Source organism: Lissotriton vulgaris, chromosome 8, assembly GCF_964263255.1.
Source record: "Lissotriton vulgaris chromosome 8, aLisVul1.2, whole genome shotgun sequence".
NCBI lineage: Eukaryota > Metazoa > Chordata > Amphibia > Caudata > Salamandridae > Lissotriton > Lissotriton vulgaris.
In genome coordinates, this window is record NC_141696.1 from 783,698,682 (window position 1) to 783,724,073 (window position 25,392).

The window sequence follows — 25,392 nt, forward strand, 5'->3', positions numbered from 1 at the left end:
CTCCACGGGTCTCAGCTTTGCAGGGACTGTGGATCGGGCTGTTGGATGTCTGGGAATCCGGTTCTTGTCAGGCTCTGTGCTCGGGCTCCGACGGGAGGCGGCGACAAAGCAAGCCGTTGATCGCTGGATGGTGCCTGCTTCTGCAGGGTGGTCACTCCTTGACCACAAGGGAGATTCTTCAGTTGTCTTCTTCAAGTAGATCATCGAAGGTCCAGAGTTTTGTTTCGAAGTTTCAGTCAGGATTAATCTAAAGTCTCTAGACTCCTCTCCTACCTATATACCAATCTTAGGGGCTGGATTACTAGGTCCCTCCTATGGGTGGGACCAGGAAAGGGGGTGGTTACACGCCTTTCCCTTTGACCAGTTTCGTGCCAGAGCTGGGGCTGGAGTGCCCCAGCACCGGTTTGAACTGGCCTATGCATGGGACACCTTGTGTGCCCCAGGCAGTGTCTCAATCCTGTCAGCTCTCCCTGTCCCAATACACAAAGTCCTGTATGGGGTGGTGCTAGCACCTCCCAAGGCAGGAAACCTATTGTCCAAGCCTCCCTCGCTGGAAGGACTCCCAGCAGCAGGAGGTCAGACTTGTGTCTGTGGCAGCAGCATCCATTTTGTGATGCTGAGGCTCTGGTTAACTTTAACCGGGAATAGTAGGATCAACATGTCTTCTCCCTCTAGAAGGGTGGAATGCTACCCCTCTCTCCAGGACTGGCGAGGGGGTAGTATTCCAAATCGTATGACGCCTTACTCGACATGTTTTGATAAAGCCAAACCATAGATAGCATTTTCCGGGAGGTTCATAATTCACTTAAGAGTATATGGTATGGCAATATCTTAGAACAGCTATAAGGACTTGGTTCCGAAAGATGCAGACAGGCTCAACTCCTGCTAGAGTACCATCTCTCATAAAACCAAGCACTCTGCCTCCAGGATTGTTAAGGCCTGCCATAGGAGTGACTTATAGGTGTATATGTGGCTAGATATAAGGTTAGATATAGGTATACTATATCTAAGCAAGGGGTGATTACACCACCTTGCCCCAGCTGAGTGATCAGCCAGTTGTGTCAATTTGGGTGGCCAGCCAGGGTGGCATATTACATTCTGCAGCCCCGGGTAGGCCTTGGATGCACCTATGCCCTGGGTACCTAAAGTACACTGTACATGGGCTCATAAGGTGACCCAGTATCCAATTGGAGATGTACCTAGGGTACATGGAGTCCATTTTAAAGAGAGAGCAGGTAGCCTGGGGCCCTGGTTAGCAGGATCCCAGGCCAACTAAGTCGAAAACCAGCTAAACACTAGGCAAAAAATCTGGGGTAACCATAGTCAGGTATCTACCTTCCTACACCCCCCCTCCAACAAAAGGAGAAAAGGCTATCCTTGAGCAGGTAAGCCTATATTGCCTAAGTGGCCATATAAGGAAGTAGCTGCACTAGCATGGTTACCCCCTGTCTCATTGTCCACTAAGCAATCCCTTACCCTAAGGTCTCCACCATAGGGAATCTCTACCTGTGGTGTGTTAAGGCAAAGTAAAAGGCTGATGTTGAGATGGAATACTGAAGTGAGGCTCCTCTAATGTAGGGTTCAGTTTCCTCCAATCACTTTCCACCATATAGGCCTTTCTTTCCTTGACTGAGTTGCACTGTGCTCCCAGGGCCAACCTCTGGCTACCTAAAGCTGGAGGCTGGGTCCCTTTTGTTGGCTTACTGGAGGGACAGGTCAGGTTTGGGGCCTTTGGGTCCCAGGTTTGGCTCTGCCGAACAGAATCCATCTGGGGGAGGTTCCTAACTAAGTGTAAGGGGGATCCCTCAGGAGTTTTTGAAGTTTTCACCTTGCTAGGGATGCTAGCTTTGGTGCCCCTAATCTGCTGCTGGGGTGTTTCTTGTGGACAGGGGGCCCTTTGGGGTCTACCACTGACCTCCCTGACCTCTGCAACCCTGGGCTGACTGAGTCAGGGTAGAGAGGGTCAGGTTACCTGCTCCAGACTGGGTCCCACCTTGGAAGAGTCCGCTGACATCAGAGACTCTGCCTGGCTAGGCCTGACTACCTCTGGGGCAGTTCCTTCACAAGTGGTAGGGTCAGTTCCCTGAGGAGGCTGACTCTCACCTAATGTCTGGTGGGAGGGAGACTTTTCTTCCTCCCCAATGCTCTCTGTTTGAGTGGAGTGATCCATAGTTTCAGGCTTCTACAACACTAAAATCTGTTTGAGTTTGGGCTTTGACCATCACAGCCCTACCAACCTTTTCTGGAAGGAACTCTGTTTGGGTGTGGGCTGTGACCATCACAGCCCTGCCAACCTTTTCAGGGAAGTCTGCCTGCGCTTAGGCTGTGACATCACAGCCCTTCCAATCTTTTTAGGAAGGAATTCTGCTTGGGCTGGGGCTGTGGCTATCACAGCCCCAACAGCCTCTTTTGGAAGGCCTACCATTTGGGAATGGGTTTCTTGTTCTACCTCAGCCCAGGCTGAGATCTCTAGATCATTCCCCAGTAGACAATAAACAGGCAAGTTTGTAGACACTGCCACTCTCTTGGGGCCAGTGACACCTCCCCTGCAGAGATTTACTACTGCCATGGGATGATTTTTCTGCACTCTGTCAATGTTATTCACCTGATAGGTGAACCCTGATAAAGTGTGTCCCACGGGAACAAGGCTGTCAGTTACCATAGTGATGCTAGCCCCTGTATCTCTGTAGGCTTCAACTTTCTGGCCATTGATGTGGGGCTCCTGTCTGTAGTTGCCCAAAGTGTTGGGGAAAGCAGTGAAGTTGGCAAACCCCATGCCATTTTCACAGACAAGAGTAGCACGAGGTCTGGGAGTATTACGTGGGCGTATGTTCTCCTTATTGTTGGCCTTTGGGCAACTGCTGTCAGTCTTTCAGTGGCCAGGCTTTTTACAGTCATGGTAATAAGGTTTCTTCTGGTTAGAGGAAGTGTTTTGGGACCCACCCCCATCATTCCAGTTTTGGGGCCCTGGGGAAGTCTTGTCTTTAGCTTTATCCCCACCTTTCTCTTGATGCTTGGTAGAATCTTTCTTCTGGTCATTACCCTGATTTCTAGGCCTAATCCTGGTTCTGACCCATTTATCTGCCCTCTTACCCAATTATTGGGGAGAGGTCAGATCTGAGTCCACCAGGTGCTGGTGCAGAAGCTGGTTTTGACAATTACTAAGTATCTGCTCCCTCATAATCAAATTATACTATACTGCATAGTCATGTACTTTGCTGCCCAATAACCAGCCCTCCAGAGCCTTAGTAGCACAATCTACAAAATCAGTCCAGTCCTGAGTCTGTGTCTTCTGGCTATCCCTGAACATCAACCTGTACTGTTCAGTGGTTAAGCCAAACCCATCAATCAGAGCACTCTTCAGGACAGTGTAATGTTAGCATCATCATCACTAACTGTGAGGAGCTTATCTCTACCTTTTTCTAAAAAGGAGAGCCTCAAGATTGCTGCCCACTGACTTTGGGGCACCTGCTGTACTTTGCAGGCCCTCTCCAAAGCAGTTATCCACTTGTGGATGTCATCCCCTTCTTTGTATAGGGGGGCACAATCTTACTCAGTTGTCTATTTTCATAGGACCTGTCTTCATCCTTAGGGATATTGCAGCCACCAGTGGGCTTTAGCCCACCTAACTTCCTTTCTCTCTCAAAAGCAAGTTTTTCCTTGGTTAGGGCAAGTTGTTCTCTCTCAATTCTGAGATTGACTTCCCTCATCCTAGCCTGGTGTTCCCTCCTCTGAGTAGATGTCATTCCCCTCTGAGAACCCCTAGAAGCATTGGAGTGATGAGAATCTCCTGAGTGAGATCTCCCTCTTCTGTCCCATTATCAGCCCCAAATTGGCTTAAGTTAGCCTGGCTAAGTCTCCTGACCTGGACCTGGCTAGTATCATCCTCCCCAGATTCTTCCCCAACCTCATCCTCTTAATCTTCTATGACAGGGGGTCAGTGGCATCCTCTGTTAAGGGCAGGACCTCTTCTGCACTCCCTGTAGGAACTGCACCTGAGGCTTTCTGATCCTCATGCTCATCTAAGAGGTGTAAGAGTTGTTGAAGTGTAGGATTAGACCCTTGCTTCAACCTTCTTGTTGTACAAAAGTGCCTCAGTTCCTTGAAACTGAGGATAGAAAATCTGGAGGGTACCGTGGGAGGGTTACTCTCCACAGGTTGGAGTCCACTGGGCTCTCCTGTGCCAGACATTCTCTAGTGAGGTGGATGTGATGCAACTACCTACACTAAGTGTTTACCAACAAAACCTCTCTGTAGTAGTTGTAGTCAGGGTGTGCTAGGCCCTTTGCTCTACAACAACTAAGTTCAGTAGAACTTAAGTATTGTAAGTCTTGTTATATGTACCTATAGGTACCTATGTGATCTTTCAAATGATATTGCAAAGATTACAATTGGTAAAACAACAGCAAGCTCAAATCCCAACCGCTGCACACCAATATGAGAAGTTGGCCTGGTATATGATGTTCACTATTCTAGTGAGCACCTTGCACCAGTCCAAATAACCCTGATGGTGATGGTTGTAAAGTCAACCTTATAGACCAGCTATCCTAGGGGTAGCATGGACAGAGCAGTCTTAGGCTAAACTCAAGAGGGCATGTGAAGCCAGCTGTTTTACCATATGCAATCCCTTTAATACCAAATGAAAGGACGCCACACAGGATATATATTCAAAATATATATGTATTTATTTCTACAGAAATCCCCTGAACTCTTTATGAGCACAGAAGCACAAGCGCATAACAAGTAACTAAATATAACATATAAAAGTTGCACAATTATGGATAGGGCCGGGTGGCCCGCTAAACCATATATTAAAAAAGTGGTATAAGTACCACGTCACGAACAATGGTAAGGCCTAGGGCCTTGGGAATCGCTGGGGCTACCCTGGACTAACAATGGTTAGGGAGCAGGAGGCCCACGGGATGCGTGTGCAGTGTCTAAAGGCACAAGTGTGCACACATAGAAGTCAATGGGTGCGTAAAAATGGAAAGTTAAAAGTTTGGGAGTCTTCCGACTGGACTAGAATCCAACCACTCGAAACTAGGACACTAGGAGAGCTACTCTTTACAGGAGCACCGCAGTACTCCCGTTACCTAACCCACAGGAAGCGGGTGCATAGATCCCAGTGTGTTGGGTTTCTTCGTGAAGTTCTATTGAGCCTTGGAGGAAAGATGCTGCAGGCGGCCAGAAGAGAAGAGTCTGGGTGGATCCAAGGGTGGATCAAAGATGTAGAGGACCTGAAAGCAGAGGGGACAGAGTCTGGGTCACTAGCCAGTGACCAGGAAGGAACCAGGATGGAACCAGGTGACGTCACGTTGCAATCAGGTGCTGATGGGAAGCTTGTCTCTGCAGCCATGTGGACCAGGAGCAGTCGACGATGACCAGGAATCAGGTATGGACTGCCCACAAGGGCTCTCGCTGTCTGCGGTGTCGGCTTTAGGATTGGAGGCAACAAGCCTTGGCAAAGGCAACCATTACAGGATACAATGTAGGCTTCTTACTCAGACCAGCAAGGTCTGAGGGGCTTCTTCTTTTGAGGGAATCAAGGATCAGTCTGGAGCAACCAGAACAGTAGTGTAGTTTCAAAGGATCATCGCCAAGATGGCCACTAGTCAATGGGCAAGTGACTGGGCAGACGCGTCAAGCAGGAAAATGCAAAAGGGCCCCACGCAGAACTCGTCAAAGGTGCAGGGCTGATCTTTGGTGCAGATGCTGCTCAGGGCTGGGGCTTCTTAATCCCCAATGCACAGCTTCAAGGAGGCCTCGGGGGCTTCACAGTTAGCAGGTTGCAGACTTTTCAAGATGGCCGGTCCGACGTCTCTCATCGCCTCCACGGGTCTCAGCTTTGCAGGGACTGTGAATCGGGCTGTTGGATGTCTGGGAATCTGGTTCTTGTCAGGCTTTGTGCTCGGGCTCCAGCAGGAGGCGGCGACAAACCAATCTATTGATCACTGGATGGTGCCTGCTTGTGCAGGGTGGTCTCTCCTTGACCACAAGGGAGATTCTTCAGTTGTCTTCTTCAAGTAGATCATCGAAGGTCCAGAGTTTTGTTTCAGAGTTTCAGTCAGTATAAATCTAAAGTCTCTAAAGACTCTAGACTCAGCTCCTACCTATATACCAATCGTAGGGGCTGGATTACCTGCTAGGTCCCTCCTATGGGTGGGACCAGGGAAGGGGGTGGTTACACCCCTTTCACTTTGTCCAGTTTTGCACCAGAGCTGGGGCTGGAGTGCCCCAGCACCGGTTTGAACTGGCCTATGCATGGGACACCTTATGTGCCCCAGGCAGTGTCTCAATCCTGTCAGCCCTCCCTGTCCCAAAACCAGCTATACACTAGGCAAAAAATCTGGGGTAACCATAGTCAGGTATCCACCTTCCTACAGTCACATTATTTTATTTTTTTAATAAAAAGCAAAAACCGGCAGCTCCAATCTGCTGCTAAGCTGCAGCTTTTTTTCTAGTTTTATGGTGATTTTTCCTGCCTGACGCGTGTAAATTGCAGGCCTGTTGCTGGTTTCAGCGGTTTTTTGTATCACGATTGGCCTCAACGCAGCTTTTGATGCGTTCACGATTTTCATTTTTGCGGTGTGACATTGATTTTAGCGCGGTCAGTTGACACGTTATCTGGAGTATATTGCATGGTGCCGCCATGTTGAGAATGCTTCGTTAACATGGCGTAATTTCCCCGTGACAGATTGCGATGTTGGAAGTTGCGTTAAGTTACTTTTGCAATGGTAATCACACGTTCTTGAGAATATGCCCATAGTGTTATTTTTAAAATACGAAGCACTATGATGGATTTTTGCATTTGTCTTGTTTTGCTCCTAATGCACGATCTGTTTTTGTTGGCACTTTGGAATGATCCTTCAATTGAGGCCACAAATATTCCAAATCTCATCCCATTTTTCGGTCTTGCCTATATAGAACTTTAACTATATATCACCAAAAACCTATTGTCACTCTCCTCCTTACTCCCCGTTGCACCTCCCCAGTGCTGACTTCTCTTCCTACCCTCTCTTCTGGGTCCCAAGGCACTCTTACAGCGGTCGTCACATTATTTTATTTTTTTAATAAAAAGCAAAAACCGGCAGCTCCAATCTGCTGCTAAGCTGCAGCTTTTTTCTAGTTTTATGGTGATTTTTCCCACCTGACGCATGTGAATTGCAGGCCTTTAGCTGGTTTTCCCGGATTTTTGTATCACGATTGGCCTCATCACAGCTTTCTTTGCATTCGCGGCTTGCATTTTTGCAGCGTGGCATTGATTTTAACGCAGACAGTTGACGCGTTATCTGGAGTATATCGCATGGTACCGCCATGTTAAGAATGCTTTGTTAAAATGGCTTTAGCTATATATCACCAAAAACCTATTGTCACTCTCCTCTTCACTCCCCATTGCACCTCCCCAGCGCTGACTCATCTTCCTACCCTCTCTTCTGGGTCCCAAAGCACTCTTGCAGCAGTCGTCAAATTATTTTATTTTTTTAACCCGTTTACTGCGGCCCCGATTTTCCCGCAGTGCTGCACTTCCGCAAAATGGGCGGGGCCGCGTCGGCCATTGGCCGGCGGCAGCACTGGGGAGGTAGTGCTGCCGTTGGCCGACGGCAGCAAGGAAGGGGTTAATAAAAAGCAAAAGCTCCAATCTGCTGCTAAGCTGCAGCTTTTTCAAAGCGGACTTCTTTTGGGCACATTCATAAATTACTTTTTAATTGTTGGCGGCGGACGTTATAAAAGTTTACTGTAATCACGCATGTCTTCATATTCGCCAATGACCACCCGTTCAGGTAGAAGCTCCAGACGAGGGGGGAACTCGACCCTATGTACAATGGATAATTTTATCACCCGAGCTGTGTCTGTAGTAGAAAAGGAAATTATCCTGGCAGAACGCAGACTATCAAGGGAATACTTGGCACATAAACGTTCCTCACTAGGACCACTAGTCAATGCTTCATCTCCGGTCAACACCACCCCAGCTGAACCATTATTATCTGCCCCAACTGGTTTTTTACAACCTTGTGTTGTTGACTCAAGTCATGATAATGGCGCTTTTGATATCATTTCGGACCCTGCACCTACAGGCAGCACCCAAGTAGGTACTGGCACAAACAATTGTTTGACCAACAAAACACTTGATCCACCTTCATTACCTGTAATTTTGGTGCATGATACACCTCCAGGGTCAGTTCCCATAACACCGTCGCCAAAAAATAGTCGACCAGCTGTCAAAAGGAAGAGAGTGGTTTCCCCGAGAAAAGCCTACAGACTTAAAACACTTAAAAGAATTCGCAGGAACTACATAAATGGAGGCACCTCCTGCAAACTTGTAGAGCAAGAAAATACAACCATGAGGCCAGAAGTAAATATTTCACAAGCGGGGGTTGACCATAACGCCACACCTGGTCAAATGCAGACTTTGGACTGCCCAAAGAATTCACCTGCCAAAAACCCGTTGCTTGACCAGATGCAAGAACTCATGACAACCCTGCTCTCACCAGTCCTCGAAAAATTAAAAGGGCTAACAGAACGACTAGATAAATTTGAACAAACCTCCTTAGATAACTTTTTCGCCCTAAAATCCTTGGTGAAATTACATTCCAAAATTGGCGGAGAGACTACAAGGGTGGAACCTAGCCCGACAGCTTCTAAACAAACACAACATTCCCGACGACCTAGGAGTGACAGTGGGACCCAGCCAAATAGACTCATTAGTGATTCAAGGAAAGGTCAATCTGAACCTGCCAAAGCACACTCAAATAAAGGAGGCACTCAGTTGGTTGTCCCGCCGAAACCTGCACCTCGGAAAGTAAACTTGGTTAACACAACCACCACCCCTCAAGCCCCGGCACCACCCAAGTCGGATGCCGGGACTAAATCTACTACCTGTTCTACTAACTGTGGCTCGGACAATAATGCTAAAGCAACTGACAATGACGGAGACAAATCAGTAATGAAAAAGACCCCAAATGCACACCTTCCTCCGGGATGCCAACCGTACGTAGTTGTGCTTACCGGGGTCCCTCCCTTGAAACCCAACAAAATGGAGTCATACGATGAGCTGAAAAATAAGACGCTGTTCTGGCTTAAAGAAAATAGACCCTTGCCATACTCTGTCAATTGTCAGCTTATCCAAGTCCGAAGAATTAGCTGGTTGGGAACAAGGCAGAAGGACATAGCAGGTGATTGTATTCTAGTCAATTTTAAGGACCCCTCGGTGGCTCAACTTGTGTATAGCCAGAACCAACGAGGTGGTTATCTAGGAATTGGCACTTACGACCTCAGCTACTTTTACCCCATGCAGCGGCCCCAAGATATTAGAGATCAATCTCGGTTAGGCCCGATGAATAACAAATATTCTTTTTTTGACCCTCCAACTCCAGTAGGAAGAATGTTTCCAGGTACCATGGAAGGGGATAAAAATTGGTCATGGTGGGGCTACTGACAAGAAGGAAAAAGTGGCACACATGAAATTTCGTCCTCCCTGTATAGTACCAAAGAGAACCCCTGTTTAAAACCAATTGTAAATACTGGAATAATGCTCCCTTCATCGGATAACGTGGAAACCAGACAGGTCATAGCTCTGTCCATTAGCCCCTCCAAAGACCACCAAGGAGAGGCTATAATGAACAGTGGCCATGTACCAGCCACAGTTAGGTCAATAGTGGCACCTAACGACTCGCAGGGCTTGATACTTTCCCATGAGACCTCTGATGATTCCAACGTAGGGGCAATATCCTCTATCCCGGGTACAGGTAATAATTGCCCCAGCACTCCAGTGTCATGTAAATCTAACCGTGATTTAAAAATCTTGTCATGGAACATAGCAGGGGTATCCAGGAATTTATGTGATAGGAATTGGAGTTCATTTCTGGAAGAGTATGACATTATTGTCCTACAAGAAACATGGGCAATTAACATGGTGCATAGACTTGGATACAAAGCATACCATTGTGGGGCCATTGCTTCTGTGAGAGGCAGACCATCAGGGGGCCTGATAATTTGGATAAAAGTATGTTTGGATGTTATTATATCACCCTGTAATATTGGTTCTAAAGATTTGCTTGGGGTAAAGATCACCACGAAGGATATTGGGGACATTTATTTGTTAAACATCTATAATAGACCCAATCCTCGAAAAAAGGAATCACTGGTTGTGGAACAGTTAAACATGTTTTTGAACACACTGGAGCAGGACCCTAAAATAATTATAGGCGGGGACTTCAACTGTCAGTTTGAGCCTGTCCTGGGGTTAGAAAATATTCTTGAAAACGAGGATAGGGCCAACAATATTCCCCGGCTAGATAGTGTTAAAGCAGTCAAAAGCTCGGTGGCAGTTATGCAGATATACGAGCTGACGATATCTCACAACTTAAGAGCATGTAATGGTAGATTGGATCCGGATAGGCCATCTAACTTCACTTATAACAAAGGGAACTCAAAGTCACTTATTGATTTTGTATTGATTACTATTAACTTATGGTATTTGCTGCTGACTTTTTCTGTTGTGAATAGACCAGAAAGCGATCACTTCCCCCTTGAGTTAGGGCTACTTCCTACAGTATTCCAACCATTAGATAGTGGTACGGAACCAAATAATGATGTGGGTGAGGTTGAAGTTTCTAATAATAGGAGAGCAATAAAGTGGCCGCATATCCTGGCAAAAGAGGACACACTCATAGGTATCTACAACATTTTTTCAAACACTATCTCCTCATATAATAAGTTGGTTATGGGATCCCACGAAGTGCTTACAATGCACTATCAATTAATAGAAGAGTTAATCCCCCTCTTGAGCAAACCCTGCAACAACAGGGACAGTAAAATTAAACGGCAATTGGAACTGGAGACACCATGGTATAACAACCAGTGTCGCCTGGCCAAAGGTAATCTTATTAAGGCCGTAAAATCTAAAGATCAAAAGAAGGTTAAAGAGTGTAGAACTGAATATAATAACCTTCTCTCGAGAGCGAAAAAAGAGTGGAACGATTCAATTTGGGATGACCTCTTAAATGCTGCCAGGACGCATGATCAATGCACCTTTTGGAGCCTAATATCCAAAAACAATAAAACAGGGAGCTTCAATAGAGACTTTTTCTTAGATGGAAAAATTTGGTATGACCACTTTTCAAAATTATATGATGCAACTGAGGTGCCCTCTGAAGACTCTTGCTTTGGATTCAGTCCTTTTCACTTTAAGCCGGAAAAATTTACCACAGAGGAAACATTGTGTGCTATTAAGGCAGTTAATGTATGAAAATAACAGGAGAAAACCCATAAACCACGTTGGGATGGGTGCAATATGTAGATGAGGACAGTTCCCAACTGGTATTATGTAGAGACAGTTTGAAAGATGTATGCAATAAGCATTACAAAGAAGGAAGAGCCAAGGAGTCAAACAAGTTTTTCTTAAACAGTGGTATTATTTCAAAGTTGGTTGAAGGTCAATACAGTTAAGACAGCACTGTACAGAGTGGATCGTGTGACAACCCGGTGACACTTGGTGTAGGTGCTATATACAATCAGTGACATGTGAGAGTGCAAGTGTTTAAAAATGACAGCAATTGCGACGCATTAAAACAGAATTCACAACATCAAATGATGGCCCCAGTGGAGACAAGTAATTGTTTACTCGAAACAAAGTTATTAGGATGGGAGCACAAGATGTGGAATGCGTCTTTAAGTTCGAGCTGTCTAGTCGACGGCGTTTCGATCCCTGTTGTTCGGGATCCTCATCAGGACGGGGTTGTCGATGAGAACAGTGGTAGTAGCTTTCCTAGGATGGCAAAGTCCGAATCCTGGGTGGAAGCTCAGTTTTTCAAGGTAACTGGATGTTTCTTCCGTCTGGGCAGCGAGCGGCGTTGGCGAGTCCTGAATGAATCAAGGAGGATGGCCGTAACCGGGGTCTGCTGTCACAGCGGGTTGCAGGCAATGAATGCACGCAACCCGCTTACGGCCATCCTCCTTGATTCATTCAGGACTCGCCAACGCCGCTCGCTGCCCAGACGGAAGAAACATCCAGTTACCTTGAAAAACTGAGCTTCCACCCAGGATTCGGACTTTGCCATCCTAGGAAAGCTACTACCACTGTTCTCATCGACAACCCCGTCCTGATGAGGATCCCGAACAACAGGGATCGAAACGCCGTCGACTAGACAGCTCGAACTTAAAGACGCATTCCACATCTTGTGCTCCCATCCTAATAACTTTGTTTCGAGTAAACAATTACTTGTCTCCACTGGGGCCATCATTTGATGTTGTGAATTCTGTTTTAATGCGTCGCAATTGCTGTCATTTTTAAACACTTGCACTCTCACATGTCACTGATTGTATATAGCACCTACACCAAGTGTCACCGGGTTGTCACACGATCCACTCTGTACAGTGCTGTCTTAACTGTATTGACCTTCAACCAACTTTGAAATAATACCACTGTTTAAGAAAAACTTGTTTGACTCCTTGGCTCTTCCTTCTTTGTAATGCTTATTGCATACATCTTTCAAACTGTCTCTACATAATACCCATTAAGGCAGTTAAGGCAGGTAAGGCGCCGGGACCGGATAAACTACCGGGCGACCTATTTATTCATAATATAGAAGTATGGTGCCCCTACATAAACTTTTTGTGCAATTCTATTTTGCTAGGCACTCCGATCCCCGAATCATGGAAGGGGGCGGAAATAGTAACCATTTACAAAAAGGGAGATCGTTACAACCCTGGCAATTACAGACCTATAAGTTTAATAGATATTTTACAAAAAATCTTTGCCAGACACATTTTAAATCGCCTTTTAGATTGGATTGAGGAAACTAAAATCCTCTCAAAATACCAAGCAGGTTTTAGAATTAGGACAAGTACTGTAGATCAGGTACATAGGTTCATGTGCATTTGTTGGAAGTATGTCCAAATTAAGAAGTGCAGCATATACGTTGCGTTTATGGATCTACGCTCAGCGTTTGATCTGGTCCCCCGCTCACTGTTATGGAATACCTTAGGGCAAATGGGTGTCCCTGATGAATTATTGTCTAACCTCATAAAACTCCACACAGACAATTTTGCAAAAATAAGATGGGGAAGAAATGGTGAACTCACTCAAGCTATCCCAGTCAGACGGGGGGTGCGACAAGGGTGCGTGCTGGCCCCGACTCTTTTTTCTTTATTTGTAAATGATATCCCCCCTTTTTTGGCACAGTGTAACCACGACTCCCCCAAATTATGTAATGAGGCAGTTACAGCGCTGCTCTTTGCAGACGACACTATTTTAATATCTCAAACTCCCAAAGGTTTACAAAACTTAGTAAATCAATTTTATAGTTATTGTGAAAAGAAGGGGCTAGAAATCAATTCAAGTAAAACCAAATACATGGCCATTAACCCCCCAAAATCTTTTAAGAAAAATCTGGCCTTAAATAATACAAAACTTGAATATGTGGAATCATTTGATTACCTGGGCATCAGGTTTGATAGTAAAATGTCTTGGTCAAATCAGCTAGAAAAAAGTAGATTGATATTAAAACAGAACTCCATTCCCATTCTGAAAATCCATGGAAGGAGTACCTCAAAAGCTATAACACCTGCGATTGAAGTGTTCAAAGCTAAAGGACAATCTGCGGCCCTATATGGGGCCGAGATTTGGGGGCCGTATGTTAAACAAACATTCCATACTGTGGAGAATACGTTCTGCAGGAGGTTGTTAAGGCTACCAATACGAACACCTTTAGCACCTGTTTTTCTAGACATGAACTTTAAACGTACAGACTATCTATGCTGGTTGAGGCCACTGATTTACTGGGTAAGAATTTGGACAACCCCGGAACTCGCAGACTATAGAGCGGGTCTGCTGGAAATCATGGAATTGGATACTTACAATTCAATTCAGTGGCTGAGACATATATCTGCATGGCTCACTAAATTGGGCCTTTCACACTTTTGGAAAAACCCAACATCCATGCAACCTAATTGTAAAGATCAGGTAAAATCCGCCTTTTGGTACTATATGAATTCTAATATACATAATCGTGTCACAGGTTCATTATCAATTGAGTTTCTGCAATTTAAGGACATCCCCATATTTGAGCAATTTATGGACGTGGTGGAACCACCCCTGGCTAAAGCCGTGTATCTTCAATTTAGGTACGGGGTTCTCCAAATAAATGCCAATACGTCCCGGTGGGGGAATCCTAATCCTAACAGAGATGATACACTTTGTAAACTGTGCGACCTGAAGCAAAGGGAAGATGAGGCACACATCCTCTTTTTTTGTCCATTGTACAAAGCTCAACGTACAAAATGGATCAAACCCCTTTGTAAAAATTTGGGTATACGCTCATATAAAGGGGCAGAAAGATTACTCAGATCCTCGTCCACTAGTCTGATAACTTTTGGAGTCAGTCGATTTCTTTTCAGTATCTGCTTGATAAGGAAAAAGTATGGTTTTAAAACATAGATACTAAGTTTTTTAATTCTGGCTTTTAATTATTTAAAAACTTTTTATATAAGTGTTTGTCACGGCTGCTGATCCTCAGGGTCAGAATGATGCTCAAATGGGGTCCACCTCCAGACGTCCCCGCACTCTGGCTAAAAACCTTCAGAGTGCAAGGCAGTCAGGCGAGGGAAAAAAGGTGGTAAAACAGGAACATCCAGGACAGGGACCTGAAATGAGAAAAGGAACACGTTAACCTACGGTTCCCTAATCTCCTGAAAATCTCTCTACTATTTATATGGCCCCTCACCTGATACTGCTCAGGACGTGACCTATCCCTTGAAAGTATCCCCTCTCGAGCTAAGGCCAAGAAAACAAAACAACAGTTAGGGCCCCCCTGTAACTCCCTGTGTCTTAAGTGTATGTCCCCTATTATGTCACTCACACACACACTCACCAGATGGCACAAGAAGGGGAATATGTGAAGAGCACCGTCTGATAAAGGAAAGATCAGTTTCTTCCTCTGCTGTCAGCCGGTGAATGTTAATACGAATGTTCCTGTGAGAAATAATAATTAAAGCCAACGTAAATGCAGCCTACCGGCTTTCCCAACTTGGAAAATAAATGTTTCAAAATGGAAAGCTATCCAAAAATCACAGGAGGGTGCAATCCCCGCGTCTCCTGTCACGTTACAAAATACTGTTACAGTCTCTGTGTATATTGAAGGGGGAAATCCGAGCGTCTTCAATACACATCCCCAAAGACACAAACGAACATCAAGGAAGCGCGGAGAGGGCAATCCTGCGTCTCGCGCGCTGAAGAATCAAACACCAGCCGGTGTTTGCAAAACAGTAGTTTGTTTTGTTTTTACGCGAGCAATTCGGAGGGGGAAATCCGGCGTCTCCGAATGTGCTCGCCACTCTGAAGTGGAGGACCCGCAAGAATGATGTGAGAGCTTCCCGGCGTCTCACGCGCCTCGCGTGTAATACTGCAAACCAACTCGGCTTCTCCAACTCGCTCCGCAGCCGCAGAGCAAGAACGAACCACGCCTCCCCAGCAGAACCACGGGGACGAGGCGATCGCTAACAACAGCGATGAATGGACAAATCACGAGCACCAGTTACAGGCTGTCATAGGTCTTTATGCTCCTCTGGAACCAACCCACTTCTGCAAGGCATGCTGGTATGTGTAGTTCAACATTTAGGCAGGCACTCTTGTCAGACCCTGACAGTATGCCCCCCTGCCCCGTGCCTCCTAGCACCAGGCTTCCGCGGATTACGGTCATAGAACGCGCGGATCAACCGCGGGGCATGGACCTCCTGACTAGGTTCCCAGGAGTCATCCTCCGAGCCGTACCCCTTCCAGGAGACGAGGAACCACAACTTCCCCTGGCGGAACCTTGCATCCAGAATGCGACGCACTTCATACTCCAATTGACCGTCCCTCAGAACTGGCGGAGCAGCCTTGCTACGTACTGAACCAGCTGGCTTCAACAGGCTGCTGTGGAACACGGGATGTATTCTCAGGGACATAGGCAACTTTAGTTTGTACGCCACAGGATTGATCCTTTTGATGACAGTGTAAGGACCGATGAACCGAGGGTGAAAGATACTACGATAACGAAATCGAATGTTCTTCGTGGACAACCAGACCCTGTCACCGCTCTCGTACAAAGGACTCTCCAGTCGGTGTTTATCAGCCCATTTTTTGTATGAGGCTTTCGATTTGACAAGGGTTTTCTGTATCCGTTGATGAGTTTCCAACAAGGCTTTCACATGGGCAGCCACCGTGGGGTGGTTCTGAATTTCTTCCGGAATGGTCAAAGGAAGGGTGTTGGCGTGGAATCCTGTATTGGCCTTGAATGGAGTTTCCCCAGTTGCACTATGCCAGGCGTTATTGTACGATAACTCGGCCAGCCAGAGAAGAGAGACCCAAGAACGGCTGGCTTCTTCCGAATAACACCTCAAGTACTGTTTGAGTGTCTGGTTAAGTCTTTCTGTTTGGCCATCCGTCTGAGGGTGGAAGCTGGTGGATAGGGCGTCTTCCACCTTCAGCGCCTTGCACCACATGTGCCAGAACCTTGCCACGAACTGGGGTCCTCTATCCGAGATAATCACGCGAGGAATCCCGTGGATCCGGACCACCTGTGTCAACAATAGTTGAGCAGTTTGACTGGCAGTGGGCAAATTTTTGCATGGGATGAAGTGTCCCATCTTTGTCAAACTGTCCACCACCACCATGATGGCATTGTATCCTTGGTCCATTGGCAACCCCACAATGAAGTCCATGCTGATAGTGTGCCAAGGGCGGGACGGAGTGGGCAATGGTCTGAGTTTCCCACGACACATCGAATGGTCCCCTTTTGCCCTTGCACAAGTCTCGCAGTGTCCTATCCACTTTTCAATGTCCTTTACCAGTGTTTCCCACCAGAAGTGTCGTTTTACCAGGTGAATGGTTTTTCGTACACCTGGATGCCCGGCCAGTACCTCTCCATGACACCAGTTGAATGCCTGAAGCCGTAGGCCATGTGAGGGGAGAAACAATTTCCCTCCATGCAGTGGCACTCCGTGCTGGAGACTTCGGAGATGGTTCTGGCTTGCCCAGGTCTGCCATTGGATGTGCTTTCGTTCTTTCTTTACTAGATCGATGAAGCGATCAGCTGTTACCAAGCACACCACCTTCTCGGGAGCGATGATCGCTTTTGTTTGATTCATGTCAACTGCTGTCTCTCCCCCTAGTCTGGACAGAGAGTCCGCTTTCTTGTTTTCAGATCCAGGCCGAAAGGTGACAATGAAATTATATTCAGCGAAAAACAACATCCACCTCATTTGTCGTTGAGATAAATGACGGGCAGTTTTCATGAATAACAAGTTTCTATGATCGGAGTACACCGTTATGGTGTGTTGTGACCCCCACAGGTAATGTCTCCACTCCTGGAAGGCTCTCTTTATGGCCAACAGCTCCTTTTCTGATATAGAGTAATTGCATTCAGCAGAGTTTAGTTTCCTGGACAAAAATGCTACTGGATGTAACTGGCCTGTAACTCTGTCTCTTTGCGATAGGACTGCTCCCACCGCCACATCAGAGGCATCTGCTTCCACGATGAAGGGTAGATCCAGTTGTGGATGTTTCAAGATTGGGGCAGAGACAAACGCTTGCTTCAGCAACTCAAAGGCCCTCATGGCTTCGGTATTCCACAGGAAGGGAACTCCTTTCCGTAATAGTTTAGTGATGGGGGAAGCCAACAAGGAAAACTGGGAAATGAAACGTCTATAATAATTGGCAAAGCCAAGAAAGCATTGCACCTCTTTCACACTCTTTGGCACTGGCCATGCACTCACCGCATCAACCTTCCTCTCTGCCATGTGAAACCCCCTAGGTGTAAGTATGACGCCCAAAAACTCCACCTCCTCTACGTCAAACTCGCATTTACTGAGTTTACAGTAAAGTCGGTGTTCCAGTAGCTTCTGCAACACTAGGAGGACATGATTGGTGTGTTGGTTGCGGGAGTCAGAATAAACAAGGATATCATCGATGTACACGATGACAAACTGGTCCAGGTATTCCTTTAAAACATCGTTAAGAAAGTACTGGAATGCCGCCGGGGCATTACATAGCCCGAACGGCATTACCAGATATTCAAAAAGACCATATCTGGTCTTGAAGGCAGTCTTCCACTCATCACCACTACGGATTCTGACCAGATGATAGGCGCCACGGAGGTCCAACCGTGTATAAATCACTGCCTCCCTCACCTGGTCCAGCAGCACAGGGATGAGTGGAAGTGGGTACCGATTTCTAATTGTCTGTTTATTCAACTGGCGATAGTCTATGAGGGTACGTAGCTCCCCATTGGCCTTCGTCGTGAAAAACAAAGGAGACGCTGCAGGTGATCGAGAAGGTCTAATGAAACCGATCTTACTGAAGTGTGTTAAGTATTCTTGCAGGTGTTTGGATTCTGGTTCGGACAGGGCATACACTCTGCAAGACGGAACAACAGCACCATCCACCAGATCTATTCTGCAGTCGTACTCCCGATGGGGAGGGAGTATTTCAACCTGGGCTTCGCTGAACACCTCACTGTACTCACGGTATGCCATGGGTAAGACAGTTACTTTTTCCACCGCGGTGGCTATATGTTGTATCTGTGCCAAGGCTATGGTATGTGACGATGGTGTACTCATGCAAGCTTGCCGACACTCCTCTGACTGGAAGCTAACAGTTTTGTCCCTCCAATTAATGGAAGGATTGTGTTTTTCCAGCCATGGAATACCCAATATTAACTCATATTGCGGAGCCTCAATGATATTCAGCACAATGCTCTCAACGTGTTTGACAACACTATTCTCCAATACCAACACCAATTCCTCGGTGCGTTCAATAATAGGACCGGATTTCAGGGGAGTACCATCCACTGCCAATACCGTTTCTGGGTTGTCCGTAGTCACTCTTCCCAACCCCAAACGACGCACCAGACCTTCATCTACGAAATTCCCGGTGGCCCCTGAGTCTATCATGCTCCACACTACGTGTTCCTTGCCCTGGCTCTGTAACAGGGTAGATAGGGCAACGTGCGTCACAGGGGCTTTGCCCTCAACCGAAGCCAACAAAGTCAATCTCCATTCTTTTGTCTCTGACCTATCACTCAAAGAAGGGTTCTCAACACTGGTCTCGGGATCAACAGTGGTAAGAGCCACTTTCTTAGCAGTGTAGAAGGTTTTTGACCTTTTGGGCTTGGAGGGACACTCCTTAACGTAGTGTCCCTTCTTCCCACAATACATGCACAGTCCCTGCGCGCGACGACTCTCTCTTTCGGCCTTAGTAAGAGGGGACCGGATGGCCCCAACATCCATTGGTTCCGTGGCACTGTCTCCAGCCCGAGGAACCGGTGGAAGCACGTGCCCCATCGAGTCAGAGGTCCTATCATGTTTCCTTCGGTCTCCTCCCCTCTCTCCTAACCGATGGTCCAGGCGCAGCGTAAGATTAATCAAGTCGATACAAGTTGTGGGTTGGGGATCAATCTGTACTATTATATCCTTTAGCTCATCGGACAGACCCTGATAATACAATGCCATTCTTTTATCTTCTGGCCAGCCTGTTTCAGCCACCAGACGATTAAAGGTAGTCATGTAGGACACCAGATCCTTCTTCCCTTGTCGGAGCCCCAACAATTCCCTGTCTGCACCAAGTGTTGTCGCTCTCCGATCAAACACGCGTTCAAACTCTCTGCGGAACGCTGTCCAATCGTTTATTATGGGGTCATCATTCCTAACAAAGGGAACCGCCCAGTTTGCTGCATCCCCAGATAAGTACGAAATGGCGAACGCCACTCGGGACATATTGTTAGGGAAAGATGCCGGCCTACACGAAAAATGAAGTGTGATTTGGGTTAGAAATGCTTGAATTTTCTGAGGGTCACCTGAGTATCTTTCGGGACTGGCTAAAGGTATAGGCGGAGGTACCGTCACCTGAATGTTGCGGCCTCCTGCGGCCGCATCAAAAGGATTGGCTTGCTGACGATCTAACCTTTCTTTTAAGGCAGTAGTCTCTGCCTTAGATGCTACCAGTTCCTGCTGTACTAATAGCAAGGCCTGAAGCACATCGTCCATGGATGCCATTTTGAACTTCCTTCTGACCAGGAGGAGAAGTAACGTGGGCTCGTGATTCTGTCACGGCTGCTGATCCTCAGGGTCAGAATGATGCTCAAATGGGGTCCACCTCCAGACGTCCCCGCACTCTGGCTAAAAACCTTCAGAGTGCAAGGCAGTCAGGCGAGGGAAAAAAGGTGGTAAAACAGGAACATCCAGGACAGGGACCTGAAATGAGAAAAGGAACACGTTAACCTACGGTTCCCTAATCTCCTGAAAATCTCTCTACTATTTATATGGCCCCTCACCTGATACTGCTCAGGACGTGACCTATCCCTTGAAAGTATCCCCTCTCGAGCTAAGGCCAAGAAAACAAAACAACAGTTAGGGCCCCCCTGTAACTCCCTGTGTCTTAAGTGTATGTCCCCTATTATGTCACTCACACACACACTCACCAGATGGCACAAGAAGGGGAATATGTGAAGAGCACCGTCTGATAAAGGAAAGATCAGTTTCTTCCTCTGCTGTCAGCCGGTGAATGTTAATACGAATGTTCCTGTGAGAAATAATAATTAAAGCCAACGTAAATGCAGCCTACCGGCTTTCCCAACTTGGAAAATAAATGTTTCAAAATGGAAAGCTATCCAAAAATCACAGGAGGGTGCAATCCCCGCGTCTCCTGTCACGTTACAAAATACTGTAACAGTCTCTGTGTATATTGAAGGGGGAAATCCGAGCGTCTTCAATACACATCCCCAAAGACACAAACGAACATCAAGGAAGCGCGGAGGGGGCAATCCTGCGTCTCGCGCGCTGAAGAATCAAACACCAGCCGGTGTTTGCAAAACAGTAGTTTGTTTTGTTTTTACGCGAGCAATTCGGAGGGGGAAATCCGGCGTCTCCGAATGTGCTCGCCACTCTGAAGTGGAGGACCCGCAAGAATGATGTGAGAGCTTCCCGGCGTCTCACGCGCCTCGCGTGTAATACTGCAAACCAACTCGGCTTCTCCAACTCGCTCCGCAGCCGCAGAGCAAGAACGAACCACGCCTCCCCAGCAGAACCACGGGGACGAGGCGATCGCTAACAACAGCGATGAATGGACAAATCACGAGCACCAGTTACAGGCTGTCATAGGTCTTTATGCTCCTCTGGAACCAACCCACTTCTGCAAGGCATGCTGGTATGTGTAGTTCAACATTTAGGCAGGCACTCTTGTCAGACCCTGACAGTGTTTTTAACATGAGGTCTGTAAACTCCCTTGGATGTAAAATGTATATGTCCCTCTTATGAATTGTAAACAAACTAATGTGAATTGTAAATAATTAGGATATTGTATGAGGATTGTACAACAACTTGCACTTTATTCTTTTAATTGATGTAATTTTGTTTTATGTAAAATGTATTTTTACTTGCTGGCTTCATGGCAAATTGCCGAATAAAGCTTTGAATTGAAATTGAAATTGAAATTACTTTTTTGAACAACCACTCCAAGATTGATGCCTGCCACCTGAAGGAGTTCCAAGTCTGGTAATGCATGTGTGCACATATATCAATTTGTAAGCTGAACTGACCTAGTATCACACATGAATGATACATATACATTTTGTTGTACTTTTGTTGTTTTGCTGATGCTACACAGAATTAGATTTTTTTTCTCTTTTAGGCAGTAATCAGCAAAAACATTGGCAAAGCCATTAGCTCTGCAGTCGCAGGCAAAACGCAGACCTGCTGCCTTTGCCAGTGTTTGATGTAATGAGGTTTAAAATCAGGAATATGCACCAAGCTGTAACGTGATTACTGGTCGATGCTTTTTCCACCAGCTTCTGCAGAGCTCACTCACTGTGCCACATGTGTGTTCTCTGCCTCAGAATGTTCAGGGTCATTAAAGAGCAAGGAAGGAGAATCTTCAAAGGTGTTGCAGGAAGTCCTACTTTCAGACCACACAGTACCTTGTCGAATTTCTTTTTACAAGTTCAGGGAATCTATTCCAGGTGTCTTGCCCCGCATTAGTAACAGCTCTTTCATTTACCAATTTCAGCACAGAAGTTAAGCATATATCCGTTTAATCTTTAAATGTATCTCACTTATAACATTACAACTGTGGTTATGCTAGCCAGTCGTACCCGTGAACTTTGTTTTATGGGTTGTAAACGGTTTTATCGGTCATGCACATTTACCAGAAAGAATATTTTTTTAGGCAAAACAAAGCCTTGCAGAGGAATGCTGACAGATGGTTTCATTGCACTCAATGTAGTCGCAATTTATGATGGTGAAGTGCGGTTTGGAGTTTGAATACCAGAGTAACAAAAGCATATCTCCGGAATGCATCCATCCATATGGCAAAGGGCACAGCTTGTACCACAAATATAAACATACAAGCTTGATACACAAGGGTGCTTCTAGCCATAGGCATTCCCAGTTCCTGCCTGACATTTTAGTCACTGGAGTATCCTGTGGGCTGCTGCCTCCTGGCTTCCCTCCCTTGGGAATGTGCGAGGCCCCTCTAATTTAGATAAGTGACCCCTTGCAAGGAGACCAATCAGAGACACTGCGGGATGCCCATTGTCCAGCATTTTAGCGCCCTCACAGTTTTAGCTTTTAGCCCACAAGCAATTCTCACACCTTCAGTCCGATAGGTGTGAGAATTACTTGTGGGATAAAAGTTAAAACTGTGGGGGCGCTAAAATGCTGGTCAATGGGCGTCCCGCAGTGTCTCTGAATGGTCTCCTTGCAATTGGTACAAGAGGAAGTGTCTCCCTCCCCTAGGCCTCCAGACACCATACCTGAGAGGCCCGGGGAGGGGGCCCCTCCCATGGACCCTAATGGCAAAGCAACACATTTCTTTAAAATGTATCGCATGGGAAACAAGAGGACACACCACCAGTGTGGGCCCCATGCTGGTGTGCTGAGTCTGAGGCCCTGGGCAGCTGCCCACACTGCCCATGCCTAGCGCTGGCCCTGGTTATCATTACATCTATGGGAACCTCCATCTCTTCTTAGGTTTGAGCAGTTTCACCTTCATTGCTGATCTAGCCGTGTGCTTGCTCTGGTGGCAGCTCTGTGTGTTTTCAGCATATGTGTGCTCAAAGTGTTACTTTTTGCAGTCGTTATTACTCAGTTCAGGGTGCCAGGCTTCTACTGAGCACAAATTCTTTTTAGTCAGTTTCCTCGTGTTTGCTAGATTTCTATTCATGTGCATGCATTAAGGAACTTTTTAAGTTTCCCAATTGTTTGGCGTCCCCACATTTTGTACTAGGTTTCAGAACTCATGCTCTCCAACTGCTGCCCTAATGGTTTTGAAACACCTTAGTGCGCTTCTGTATTCTGACATCTCACCAGGGCCAGACTGGCCGCAGCGGGCACAGGGCGTTTCCCACGGGGGTTGCCAGGGTTGGGACCGATTTCAGACCCCTGGAGGGCCGTTTTTTTTATCGGGGCCAGTTTTGCATCATAGCTGCGAATTCGGCCCCCTGCAACAAAAGCAACAAGCATTGGCATAGCCAATAGGTCTCACCTTTGGAACCTTATAAGTGTTTAGTTATCCAGCACAATATCCTTGGTGGAACAACATCAAGTGTTGCATAGGTAAATGTGAAACCTATTGGCTATGCCAATGCTTGTTGGCTCTTTCTTTCTTCCTTATACTTTACGGTACTTTACCCTCCTTACTGTAGGTTTTTGATATCCAGCCTATGGTTATAGCAGAAAAATTACGTACCCAAGCAAATGTATTATTCTAACACTACCTGGAGTTTATATGCCTCTACATCATTACCTCCAGTGGAGCATAAATATGCATCTACTCCAAATTACAAATAATGCACTTCATGCATTTGTCAGCTCCTGTATGACATACCTTCTGTGAAAACGTGCATAGCTTATGTAAAATGTGTTAATCTAAGCCATACGCATATTCATTCAATTTTAGCTGTTAACCTTTTCTATTCACCCCAGTAAATTAATTGAATTCTTATACTCTATCTTTAACAATTATAATTTAACTGTTCCAATGGACCTCTAGTTCTAGATCAGAAAGATTATGTGCCCTGTCGTAACAAGGATGGGACGGCACACGTCACGCACAAGCATGATATTCCACTCATCACTTGCTAGAACCAGAAGGATCGGAACTATGGCCTAGATGTATCAAGCATTTTGCGATTCGTTAAGGCCGAAATTCTGCGAATTTCGGCCTTAACGAATCGCAAACTGACATTTTGCATCTTTTGAGATGTATGTGAAATTAGCAAAATAAGGAATCGCAAAAAATTGCGATTCCTTATTTTGCTTAAGCATTTAAGGAATCGCAATTTTGCGATTCCTTAAATGCCATGTATGAAGCTTTTTTATTTTGCGAATTCAGGTTAAGGAATCGCAAATTAACACGAACTTGAGGTTCGTGTTAATTTGCGAAATCCTTTAAAAAACCAAAATGTGGCAATTTTGAGTGTGGCATGTGACACACATACATGCCCATAGGGCATGTATGTGCGCCATATGCACACACATGTAAGTTTCAGGGGTGCAGCAGGGTGTCCATGAGACACCCCTGCACCCTTGCAATAATTCTCAAATTGCGATTAGCAAATAGCGAAATCGCAATTTGAGAATTTTTTCCAAATCATTCCTATGGGCCTCCTGGCCCATAGGAATGAATGGGAAATTATTCCTAATTTGCGAATTCGCAACGTGCGAATTCGCAAATTAGGAATTATAAGGAATCGCAAAAAAAAAGCGATTTTAAACATACATCCCATTTTGCTAATTCTTAATAGCGATTCGGTAAAAATCGCTATTAAGAATTCGCAAATGAGAACGATGATACATCTAGGCCTATATTCGAACGGAGGAACAGCAGAGCATGCGATTCACTCATGAATGTGAGGGTGAGAATGTCGAGGCAGTGGTGTCTCTCCACATTTGCCCGGGTCACACTTAAAACTAATCACAAGTTATTAACAATGTTTTTAAGAAACAAGAGTCCACTAAAGCAAAAGTTGTACTGTTAACACGACGCATTATTATACTAATTTATATGCAGCAGTGTAGCCAATCCGTGTCCCTGTTTGCAGTTTCTACCCTTAAATGGACCGCCCACCATATGTTCTGTTTAGTTACAACATAGACAACGGACTACATTGTATCCTCTTGCGGACATCATGAAATGGCCTTATTTGCGAATAAAAAACAAGGGTTGGAGGGGAAGAAGGTGCATTTATGAGATGAACTTTGAATATAAATATACACTTTAAAAATTTAATGAAAACACACATTATTTCTGCGCCATCTTCGAGTTTGCTAGAATCCTACATTGATTGCAAGCAATTCCAAAATACACGACTTTAAAACTGTTATAATTTAGAATATTAATTGTCACCAAACAGTTAGGGG

The 25,392-nt window shown here is 45.9% G+C and overlaps 1 non-coding gene across 1 annotated transcript; it reads right to left on the bottom strand.

Moving 5' to 3' along the window:
• Positions 1-24,027: 24,027 nt before the first annotated feature.
• On the bottom strand, positions 24,028-24,126 carry LOC147697981 (small nucleolar RNA U13). The gene has a single exon (XR_015299666.1). It is a non-coding gene; the product is annotated as a small nucleolar RNA U13 (small nucleolar RNA).
• Between the last annotated feature and the right edge of the window lie 1,266 nt (positions 24,127-25,392).